We start from the raw sequence: 12,923 nt of genomic DNA on the forward strand, positions 1-12,923 counted from the left end.
GACAGACTAGAGCCATATTGCCTCCGCTGGCCTCTGGCTAATGCAGATTCTGCCTCAACTGGCTAAACGCACACTGCTTTTAACAACTACGTAAGAGATGGGTCCTCCTACTCCTAAATATATGTGAGGTAGGTTCCAGTCTATTATGTAAGCTTTCGTGTTTCTAGAATGGAGATGTTCACCATTGCTCAAATTAGTCCTGTAAACTCCTCCCTGGACAACACTCGATTTGTAAGACATTTTAAGTGCATTAACTTAATCCAGAATAGGCTATATGGCTTGTAGTGATCCCAGCATTAGACTGGACTGGGCAGCCATTCATGAATGGGGGAAACTCAAGGGAAGAAGCTGATATCTGTTGTTATGGTTTCCAAACCACTTCTATGAAATGCAATGGAGTCATATGTCGATATTTCGATTTTCTTCTGATTAGGAGGACTTGGCAAGGACCATGTTGAGAATCAACGTGTGTGTTTGGATTTTGTGGTTGTGCTACACAGGTAATTTTGCTCTCTTGTTCATGCCCACTGGACACAGATGTCAGTTCTGATTTACATCTAGCTTTGATTTACATTTGGTTGAGTTGTCAACTAACGTGAATTCAAGGTTAAAAGTTGGGTGAAAAAAAGAAAAATCCCCTTACCTTGATGACTTTTAAAAAATCCAATCAGTTTTCCACATTGATTCAGCATTTTCTTTATGATATGGAAACAATGTTGACAATTAGTTGTTGCCCAGTGGATGTTGTTCGTTGTTTGTTCTGTGAGGTCCCATGCTATATAGTGTGCACTGAATGTTACAATGAGCATATACAATTGTGTCATCATGCTAATGTTTACATTTACAGTTGAAGTGGGAAGTTTACATACGCTGAGGTTGGAGTCATTAAAACTCGTTTTTCAACCACTCCACGAATATCTTGTTAACAAACTATAGTTTTGGCAAACAATAGTTTTAGGACATCTACTTTGTGCATGACACAAGTCATTTTGAACAACAATTGTTTACAGAGAGATTTTTTCACTTATAATGCACTGTATCACAATTCCAATGGGTCAGAAGTTTACATACACTAACTTGACTGTGACTTTAAACAGCTTGGAAAATTCAAAAAAATTATGTCATGGCTTTAGAAGCTTCTGATAGGCTAATTGACATCATTTGAGATAATTGGAGGTGTACCTGTGGATGTATTTCAAGGCCGACCTTCAAACTCAGTGCCTCTTTGCTTGACATCATGGGAAAATCAAAAGAAAACAGCCAAGACCTCAGAAACACAATTGTAGACCTCCACAAGTCTGGTTCATCCTTGGGAGCAATTTTCAAATTCCTGAAGGTACCAGGTTCATTTCCACAAACAATAGTATGCAAGTATAAACACCATGGGACCACGCAGCCATCATACCGCTCAGGAAGGAGACACATTCTGTCTCTATGAGATGAACGTACTTTGGTGTGAAAAGTGCAAATCAATCCCAGAACAACAGCAAAGGACCTTGTGAAGATGCTGGAGGAAACAGGTACAAAAGGATCTATATCCACAGTGAAATATCCACTCAGCAAGGAAGAAGCCACTGCTCCAAAACCGCCATAAAAAAACAGACTACGGTTTGCAACTGCACATGGGGACAAAGATCATACTTTTTGGAGAAATGTCCTCTGGTCTGATGAAACAAAAATGGAACTGTTTGGCCATAATGACCATTGTTATGTTTGGAGGAAAAAGGGGGAGGCTTGCAAGCCGAAGAACACCATCCCAACCGTGGCGGCATCATGTTGTGCGTGTGCTTTGCTGCAGGAGGGCCTGGTGTACTTCACAGATTAGAAGGCATGAGGAAGTAAAAGGGGAAAGTAAAAGTATGTAAAAGTCTTCCTTCATAAGGAAGTAAAAGTATGTGGATTGAAGCAACATCTCAAAACATCAGTCAGGAAGTTAAAGCTTGGTCGCAAATGCGTCTTCCAAACAGACAATGACCTCAAGCAAACTTCCAAAGTTGTGGCAAAATGGCTTAAGGACAACAAAGTCAAGGTATTGGAGTGGCCATCACAAAGCCCTGACCTCAATCCCATAGAACATTTGTGGGTAGAACTGAAAAAGCGTGTACGAGCAAGGAGGCCTACAAACCTGACTCAGTTACACCAGCGCTGTCAGGAGGAATGGGCCAAAATTCACCCAACTTATTGTGGGAAGCTTGTGGAAGGCTACCCGAAACGGTTGACCCAAGTTAAACAATTTAAAGGCAAAGCTACCAAATACTTGTCACACCCTGACCATAGTTTACTTTTATGTTTCTATGTTTTGGTTGGTTAGGGTGTGATCTGAGTGGGCATTCTATGTTGGATGTCTTGTGTGTCTATTTCTATGTCTGGCCTGATATGGTTCTCAATCAGAGGCAGGTGTTAGTCGTTGTCTCTGATTGGGGATCATATTTAGGTAGCCTGGGTTTCACTGTATGTTGGTGGGTGATTGTTCCTGTCTCTGTGTTTTCACCAGATAGGACTGTTTAGGTTTTCACACATTTATTGTTTTGTTAGTTATTTCATGTCGAGTTCCTTTTATTAAAGAACATGAGTAACCACCACGCTGCATTTTGGTCCGCTTCTCCTTCACCAGAGGAAAACCCTTACAATACTAATTGAGTGTATGTAAACTTCTGACCCACTGGAAATGTGATGAAAGAAATAAAATATGAAATAAATCATTCTCTCTACTATTATTCTGACATTTCACATTCTTAAGATGGTGAATTTTTACAAGGATGTATTTGGCTATTTTTACAATGTATTTGGCTAAGGTGGGGCGGCAGGGTAGCCTAGTGGTTAGAGCATTGGACTAGTAACTGAAAGGTTGCAAGTTCAAATCCCCGAGCTGACAAGGTACAAATCTGTCGTTCTGCCCCTGAACAGGCAGTTACCCCACTGTTCCTAGGCCGTCATTGAAAATAAGAATTTGTTCTTAACTGACTTGCCTAGTAAAATAAAAAAATATTTAAAAAAAAGGTGTGTGTGTAAACTTTCAACTTCAACTGTATCTTTTTAATGTAATGATGTATTTTCTATCATGTTGAAACTAAATGTAACAAAATAAATTACAAGTATCTATTTCCAGAATTAAAGTTATATTTATTGTTTGATATCGAACAAGTAATGAACGTGTTCAAGTACGTGAACATGTTTTACCAACCAATAGTGTCATACTTCCCTAGATAAAGTAATTAACTAGTTATGTGTGAATATGGATATAATATATGGACATATTATGAATGAATATGAATATGGATATATTGGACAATAATGATGGATGAAGATTTGTTTAAAACAAACTAGTAATCACTGGCATGTCATGGGCCAAACCTTTGGATTAATGTTTCTTAGTATGGCCAAATTCACATGCAAAAAAAATATAGAATTTGTCCATTTCCAATATAATATGAATTACATAAATTCCAAATAGATGCAAAATTAATTGCCAACTGGTTATGTTATCTGATTATGTTTACCTATCTACACAGGTGGTCTCTGTGAGGAGGACACTTATGCATGTGAACTGCAACCGTGTCAGAATGGTGGCGTCTGCGAAAGCCAACATGGCGGCTACAGGTGCCTCTGCTCTCAACAGAGCCAAGATGGCTTACTGTACGGAGGCGAGAATTGCACAGTCGCCCTCCTGGGCTGTGACGGCAACCGCTGCAAGAATGGTGGCATCTGCTCTCCCTTCTTCCTGAACTACCGCCACACCTACACCTGCGCCTGCCGCGCAGGCTTCACCGGCTCCAAGTGTCAGACGTCAACCATCTTCTCCTTCGAGTCCAGCGGCTACATGTATGTGGAGACCCAGCTATCGGACCCTGAAGTCCCTCTCAACGTCACCCTTAGCTTCAAGACGGACCGGCCTGTCGGCACCCTCCTCCAGCGCCGGGTCGATGACCTGCTGCTCATCATCGAGCTGGTAGACAGCCGCTTACGCCTCAGCATGCTAAGAGCTCAAGGGACAAGAACCCCAGTATTTCTGGAGCTACCGCCGAATGTGGCGGACAGTCAGTGGCACACGGTGGAGGCCTGGCTGGGCTGTGAGGAGGAGGGGAGCAGTGTGAGGCTGCTTCACTCCCCCTGCGCTGAGGTGGGCTGCACCAGGGAGTTCCCCGCCACCGAGACACCCCTGCTGGAGCAAGGTTCCGGCCTACAAGAGCCCAGCTCGGTTCGCCACAGCCTCTCTCTAGGAGGGGTGGGACTGGGCTGGGGCTCCGGTGGGGTGGCAGGGGAAAGGGAAGCTGAGGCTGCAGATGCGCCTGATCCACCTGGTCCAGCTGCGTACTTCCTGGGCTGTTTCCGGGACGTGTTTGTGGAGTCACGGCTGGTCGTGCCCGCTGACGCCAACTCACCGGCTCAGGTCAACGTCACAGCCGGGTGCAACGACAGGGACAAGTGTGACGACAGCCCATGTCAGAACCGGGGGCATTGCATAAACCAGGGATGGAGGAGCTATGTGTGCGAGTGCTACAGACCGTACGAGGGGACAACGGATTGCGCTGAGGGTAAGGCCTGAGGGATGTGGTGTTGCGCTTGCATGTCTGAAAACACTGTAAATGTAGCAGCAAAACATTTGAACAGTGCATCATATGAAAACAATGGGCATAACGAAGCAGTAAAAGGATACAATATGAGATCTATTCCATTTCAATGCAATAATCTCACATATCCTATTAGAGCCAGTGTGCTTCTCATGGAGCTCTGATAAATGTACCTTACGACAAAATGTTCAAACTCAGAAAGTAGGGATCATTTTGGACGTCACTAAGGACTCTGGTATGAGTTTCATAAACTAATCACCTGATGTCAACAGTTCAGCCTCAATAGAATCACTCCAAAATCTAAATGGCTGGCATCCTCATGTGGCACATAAGAGGTGGATAAAAGTAGCCTGTGGTAGGCTGCAAAGGAGCTTAGAGAACTAGCTAAAATAGCATGTAGAATACACACGCAACCATGTAAACACACACTTACACACACGTACACCTGACTCTAGGATTAAGGAAATGTTTAGGGATTAAGGACAGCCTTCACCTGCCGTAAAACAGGGTTTCCCAAGGACTCTCTCAACAATCCTCTAACGCAGGGGTGTCAAACTCATTCCATGGAAGGCATAGGTTTTTCTTTTTTTCTTTCAATTAAGACATAGACAACCAGGTGAGGGGAGTTCCTTACTAATTACTGAATTTATTTCATCAATCAAGTACAAGGGAGGAGCAAAAACGCGCAGACACTCGGCCCTCTGTGGAATGAGTTTGTCACTTGCTCTAACATGATAGGTGGAAATAACTGTTCTGCTTACCGGTCAGCTTCACCTCGAATCAGGGATGTGCAACTGCTCGGGACCGGATTGCCCCAGCTAACACAACTGACTCTAGTAATCAACTAATCATGGTCTTAAGTTTAGAATGCTATTCGTTTAATCAGGTGTGTTGGTTAGATAAAAAGTGATACCAATCTGGCCCTCGAGGACTGGAATTGCCCATCCCTGTGACTTGAAGGAGTGATATAAACATCTCAGGGTGATACCAAGTCAACGTTGGGGGCAATTTAATTTAAATTCATGATTTGAAAACTTTGAATTCACTTCCTGATTTGACTCAGTTGAAATGGAATTGGAACCAACTCTTTTACCCAGGCCAGTAAACAAAACCAAAAAAGGCACTAGCACACAGTAGTTCACCCGGAGATCAAAAGGTAGTGGAAATCATGCTATTGTATTTTGACACTCTCTCTCTCTCTGTTAGTTCTTCATCTATCCATTTACTAATTGGTAGGATAGTGTATGAAACTTTATTAATTGTTAAACTCTCTCCCTTTCTGTACCAACACAGAGTACAACCCGGCCAGGTTCGGCAAGGAGGACGCGGCGAGCTATGCCGTCTTCTCCTTGGATGACCCCCCGGGTTCAGGCACCATCACCATATCCATGTTTGTGCGCACACGGCGCTCGAACGGACTCCTCCTGGTCCTGGCCAACAGCACCAGCCAGTACCTCCACCTGTGGCTGGACGATGGCCGGGTAAAATTTCAGGTGAACAACTTAGAGAGCCTGTCGGGTCGAGTCGTGGTCAGCGACGGCCACTTTCACCTGGTGACGGTGCGGCTGGAGGGCGACTTTGTGACCCTGTTCCAGTCGGCCCATAGCCAGGGAACCATCCCCGTCCGGCCCGTGGTGGCTCAGCCAGGGGACCTGGTCTACGTCGGGGGCCTGGCCGACCAAAGAGCCTCGGCCTCCTTTGGGGGTTACCTGAAAGGCTGTGTCCAGGACTTGAGGATTAACAGTAAACGGTTGCAGTTCTTCCCCATAGCAACCCCAGTGGCCTCGTACGGCCTGGTGGAGCTGGTCAATGTCACACAGGGATGTACCAGTGACAACGCCTGTAGCGTGAGTATATGGATATACAGTATACTATACACATACAGGTATTTTGCCACAACATCTTTGCGCCATGACAATACCCGTTTTTAAACCCAGAGTTCTAAGTTGCAAATATTTCCGGGGATGCCCGCAAAGCAGACCAAACAGAACAGACTGGGATTTGGGAAGCCAAAGGGAGCGTGAAAAATAACTTCCTTAGTGTGAAGGGCACATCTAGTCGTACAGCTAAATGTCCCTATGCTTTTTTTTGTGGGAGGGGGTTTTATCAATTTCAATCAAACAAGAGATGGCAGTCACATGATTTGCACAGAAACAAAACATGAGCATGAAGAGGGGATTGACAAGCAGTTCAAGATACAACAATTGAGAGATAATATTACATGAGGGGTACCTAACAAATGTCTTTGATTTAACCCGCCCACTCGAGTTGTAGCCGTGCCATGCAGTTTAGCTGTGGATTTCTCTAGAATAAGAATGTCAAAAATGTACATTTTTCCAGGAAGATTTCAAATAAGTATTTGGATCAACAACAAAAAATGTATTGCCTTTTTTGGCAGCAGTTAGGGCACACATTAAAACTTTCAATTTCCTCTAATCCAATAGAATGTCAAATATTTCCTAGTAGAAACAGACCAGGCGACATAGGTACATTTACCTTTATCAAGGTGCGAAGAAGGTATTTAACGTATTGTATGTCCAGAGGTCAGAGACCACTTGGAACTAAGAGTGCAACCGCTGCAGAGATTATTGCCAGAGAGTTTAATCTGTTAAACTAATCCAATCATCTAGTTCGAATTTTTGCACCCGTTATTGAAATGGTTGTTTCAGTTTAAATGGCTTCGGTAGACTGTTCCTAACCCTAGCAATAATTATGAATGCAGGTTACAGGTGAATACAAATTTCAACTGTTGGATATCCTAACTCTGGCTGGATTCCAATAGGAACTCCATATCGCTTTACAATCTAGCATAATGTGACATGCTGGTAGGGTTGCAAAATTCTTTAAAATCTCCCAGGTTTTCCAGAAATCCCGATTGGAAATCCTTCAACCTAGAATTTTTGAAAGTTTTGGAAAGTTACTGGAATTTTGCAACCCTACTTGCAGGGCTGATGTGGCCTGTTACTTTGAGTTTCAGGCCAATGTATTAGGGTAAAGCTAGGCTTCAAAATGAGGTCTTATGAGATATATAATAATAATGATAATATTCACCTGGGAACTCACTTGGTGAAGGCCACAGGATTGAAAATGAACAAATTCAACAACCATGACTGTCACTATCAAATACAGTCATGGGTGGTAACTCTACAATTCACTCAAGGCGTGGTTTAGTGGGGGCGGTAAAATTTTTTTCACGCTGATACAACTCAAACCCTACAGGATCACAGTGGGTATGTTTACATGCTCAGTAATCATTTGGTATTAAACTGATTATGGAAGTAGGCAGATTATGCAATAGTCATTTAAACCGCTTACTCTGCTTAACTTAATTGGCGTAAAAGGCAAAATCGAAGTAAGCATACACTGATTAAAACGTGTAGTTTTCCGAGCAATATTTTAAAATTATTAGGACAGGTGGGGAACTCCAGTACAGTTGGTGGCGTTAATGCACAATAAGATTGGATGCCAGCTGCCCATAAACTCCACAAAAGAAGGGGCGAGGGTGACAATGGTAGCGAGCTAGCCGTACACCGGTAGACAGTGTCCTTTGTCCCCACCTGTCGGGCACTGTTTTCCTGCAGTTCTGTTTACGATGGCGAGGGAAGGTGTTAAGAACACTGTGTACTAACTTAGCCAGCTAGTCCAGTACACAGAAGGTGGGTGCGAGTTAGTTAGCTAACTAACATGCTAGCTAGCTAGTTAGCGTCCCCACCTGCTGTGCTAGCGGGAGGCAGGGACGGCCGGTAGTGTCCTTTGCCCCTGGCTGTCGGGCACTGTTTTCCCTCAGTTCTGTTAATGATGGTGAGAGCAGGTGTTCGGCAGGTGGGAGCGAAGGACGCTGTCTACCGCTTTCGCTCCTACTAGTTAGCAAGGGGGACTCCAGAGACGAGAGCAAAATAACTTAGATAATACTTTTATTTCCCTTTTGACCTACAGTACCAGTCAAAAGTTTGGACACACTCATTCAAGGGTTTTGATTTATTTGACTATATTCTACATTGTAGAAGACATCAAAACTATGAAATAACACATATGGAATCATGTTGTCACCAAAAAAGTGTTAAACAAATATATTTTTTATTTTACATGTGATTCTTCAAAGTAGCCACCCCTTTGCCTTGATTTGTTTAACACTTGGTTACTACATGATTCCATATGTGTTATTTAATTGTTTTGATGTGTTCACTATTATTCTACAATATAGAAAATAGGAAAAATAAAGAAAAACACTTGAATGAGAAGTTGTCCAAACTTTCGACTGGTACTGTACATTCAAAAGTGTCACAAGCATGAAGACGTTGTGCGTACACCCACATGCAGGAACGCCCCAAATTGCGGGCTGCGGTTGCACACTATTCATTTGATCTGTGCTTGTGCTAGCACTAGCTGAGCGAGCCTACCTCTTTAGCTTGAGTGAAGTGAGTTCAAAACAACTGAATGTGTGTCTTAGAAGTAGTTTTCACATACAAACTTTACATGTTCGAACTTAGAATCAAATATGCTTCCCAAAAATAACATGGTCGCTGTGGTAGAACGTTTATTTTGATTGCCAATCTTCTGCATTGAATAGAGTGCCATCAGGTAGCCTGATTTCATGTGTCCATGTAACAGGATTATAAGGGAAATCGTTCTTCTTGCAAAGCACGTAAACATTTTAATCAAACTATTATATTAATCAAACTATTCACAATAATCACATTATTGTGTGCATGTAACAGTACTCAGTAGCTACTATTGGTTTGAGTAATGACTAAAAAAATCACTTTATGTAACTGTACTCAGATATATTTAGTGAAACAGGTTTCTTAAATGGTTTTGAGTAATGACCGGGCCGATAACTACTACACGTGTGTCTCAGGTCTCAACCGCTCTCTTTGAGCTCTAGGCTAAAGTCAACACAGAGGAAGACAGAATGCTTCTGAATTTTTGCTTTGAGTGTAGTTAACTGTTTTGCATTTACTGATTTATATTTAAGGCTAATTGATACAATTGAGGTAATAAAGTTAGTCATTTCTATATTGGATAAACAGTTCTCGATCATGTAAGATTTTTAATTCACTCACCAAGAAAGTGTATTTGTTACATCTCAATGACTAATGTTAATATATTGAGTCTGAACACCAAAGGCCTTTCAAGAGATTATGGAGTTTAGATTTATTCAAACGAAATTGCTTAGATACTGATTTTATTCAAGAAACTCGTATAAAACAAGATGGAAAACTGTTTCTGAACAGGAATTATTGCACACTCGTGCACATTCGAAAACCAGAGCGTTTTGAGGGAAAGATACTGTTTTGTAACTTTGTTTGTAACTTCACTTTGAATGGTGCAAGACTTTGTCTGGTGTCGGTATATGCACCCCTAAAAAATCAAAACAATCTGAAACTCAAAATGCTGGACTTAGGCGTGTCAATTACATCCCGTTTAACCTCTTCAATTTACCTCCAATCATTCCTAAAGGAGCTCAACATTGTTGACGCATGGCGACTAAAAAAGCAAAGCACAAGACCTGCTGTCGCATGGATTATATCTTTATTTCCATAAATGTATTTCAAATAGAATTACAGAATTTCTAGACCTAAACTCTGAAACAACGAATAACCCTCATAGCCTTTGGGGAGTCACTAAATGTTTCATTAGAGGAGCTTGTACTTCATTCTCTAATTTCAATACACACTGTTATTCTGAAATTGCTTGTTTGGAGAAAGAAATAGCACATCTAGAACCACTACAAAAATCACAATTCCAAATAGACAGAACTAAACTACTAGCCTCTCTAAAACCAGAATATGAAACATTCCCAAATGCTAAATGTGATTTCTTATACTTACAAACTAGACAATCAAATTATGAAAATGCAGATAGACCTAGCAGGTCTATCTGCTAGGTTAAACAATCTGAATGTCTAGCCTCTATCGACGCCATCAAAGACTCCAATGGAACCTTATGCTCTTCACCCTCCCAAATTAATCAGGTGTTAATCTCTACACATCCAAATCTTCTTAAGATCCTGATTTACTAACCTCATCTGAACTACTTGAGATTTCCATCTCGTTACAACAAGCGGAAGAACATGAATGTCCCATTTCAATCCATGAACTGAAATTGGCCACCTTAACTATGCAGAAAAATGATAAACCCCAGGCCTGGAGGTATACCTCTCAAACTCCTGTTAGCACTTTGGTATTTAAATGGCCCATTATTTTTAAATTCAACAAACTACTCTTTACAAATGGGTTCTTTCCACTTGGACCAAAGAACAGCTCTAATTTCCCTATTTCTTAAGAAGGATAAGGACCCTCTTGAATGCTCAAGCTATAGGTCGGCCTACTGCACTTTTGAACAGCGATTTTTAAAATTTTAAAATCTATTCTAAGGTGCTGACAAAGAGATTGGAGAAGCAGGTGCATGGTTTGATCCATTTTGATCACATTTTATGAGAGGCAGACTCATCTGAGAAAATATCCAATGTCACTTGACTCAGCTCCTGTGCATAATCTTCCTGTGCAGTGCTGTTCCTTGGTGCTGTCCCTTGACTGCTTAGAATGGACATACTTATGGGTTGTGTTAAAGTGTTTTGGGTTTGGATCCTCTATCATTCACAGGACTCTCTACAACGAGCCTTTTGCTCGAGTTCTCACCGGTTGATCCACTTCTCTGCAGTTTAGGGTGCAAAGAGGCTCAAGACCAGGTTGTCCATTATCCCCAATTTTATTTGCCTTGTCTCTTGTCTCAATTTTATTTGCACAGCCTCTTACCCAGGCTGTGCGACAAAGTCCAGAGACCTATTATTATTAAAGGTACTGTCCAGCATATTTCCTTGTATGCAGATGATCTAGTTTTTTTTAATCAGATATTTCTGTCATTCTCTTAAAATGGCAATCAGCAGTTGAAACAATAACAGAGCGCGCCTGTTTCTGTAAAAAGCTGAGGGATGGGGCTAAGAAATGTAACCACTCTCATATTCATAGACAGAGCTATGGATGCAAAGACTGGCCATCCCTGCTATCAAAATTATATGTTTTATAGTGTTTGTTTACATTTACTTTTCTTACAAACATTGGAGTAAAATATATTTTTGGTTCTGATGGGCTTTGACAGTTGAACTAAGCTCATGAGGCAATTATGAATTATATTCTTCAAGAATCAATGGGTGGGTGCACATTGTTAATTCACAAGTCCGAAAATAGCTGTAGCAATTGCAGATTGCACCTTTAAATTATTTGAACCTTTTGGTTTCTTTTCAGGATATAATATAAATTGGTCCATTTTATAGCCCCTAAATCCTGCAGCTGAGGAGTATTCTCTCCCCACAACACACACCCACCTATCTGGGGATCAAATTCTAGCCCACTTTCCAACTAATGGTACAAGACAATTACTCAGCTACTATTGGGAAAATTAAAGAGGACTTGGCCCACTTGTCTCCCTTACATATTACACTTCAGGGTAAAATTTCAGTGATTAAGATGAACATTCTTCCTTGCTTTAATTTTGTATTTTCTATGCTTCCCAATTCACCCCTCTTCAATATTTCAAAGAATTGTATATATTGTGCAGGAATTTCATCTGGAAAAACAAACGACCCAGAATACCCTGCAGCGCCCCAAACCGTTTGGACTGGCTCTACCTAACTTTAAATAATTACTTTTCTTTCCATTTGAGATTTCTGAAAATCTATCTAGGTCCCACTAATCAAGCCACATTGGGACCAAATGAAGAGGCTTTAATAAAAGCTATTAGACTACAAGTATTCTCTGGCTGTAAACAAAAATCTACATGTCTCAGAATGGGTCCAATAATTGCTAATGCAGTTAGTGTGGCGACAGGCCAATGCACATCTTATGATCTCATTCCATTTTCACAGCCCTTCTCATTTATGAAACATTAACCTTATCTTATCAGGCTCAAAACCCTTTGATTTTCCTCAATGCTCTACTATAAATATTTTAACCCTCAGTGACATCTTTAACAATTCAGGTCTTCAAACCTTTTAAGACCTCAAAGAATCATATCATCTTCTAGGGACTTGCTTACTTTTTTTTACCATAGGTACTCCAAAGGCTTTTAGAGCCGAGCAGAGCCTGGGATTCTCTGATCCTGGTTAAGACTTTTTAAATATTCCCAAATCTATTGGCCTGGTCTCCACTCTCTACTCCAAATTTAACTCTACCGACAAGAGTGCAACTGCGGTCACTTCCATCTGGAACAGAGAACTTCTAGGTTTTTCTGAGAACATTTGAACTGAAAGGTGATATGGAACAATTCATCAGAATACTTCTCTCACCAGTTAATTAATTTAAAATGTATTCACAAATATTATATACCATATCGCCACTTCCAGATTGATCA

At 41.4% G+C, this 12,923-nt stretch overlaps 1 pseudogene; it reads left to right on the forward strand.

The window, feature by feature from the left end:
- The first annotated feature begins 388 nt into the window (after positions 1 to 388).
- LOC135507336 (protein crumbs homolog 1-like) overlaps positions 389 to 12,923 on the forward strand; it is a 31,573-nt pseudogene continuing 19,038 nt past the window's right edge.

The sequence above is a fragment of the Oncorhynchus masou genome, chromosome 3 (assembly GCF_036934945.1).
Source record: "Oncorhynchus masou masou isolate Uvic2021 chromosome 3, UVic_Omas_1.1, whole genome shotgun sequence".
NCBI classification, from domain to species: Eukaryota; Metazoa; Chordata; class Actinopteri; order Salmoniformes; family Salmonidae; genus Oncorhynchus; species Oncorhynchus masou.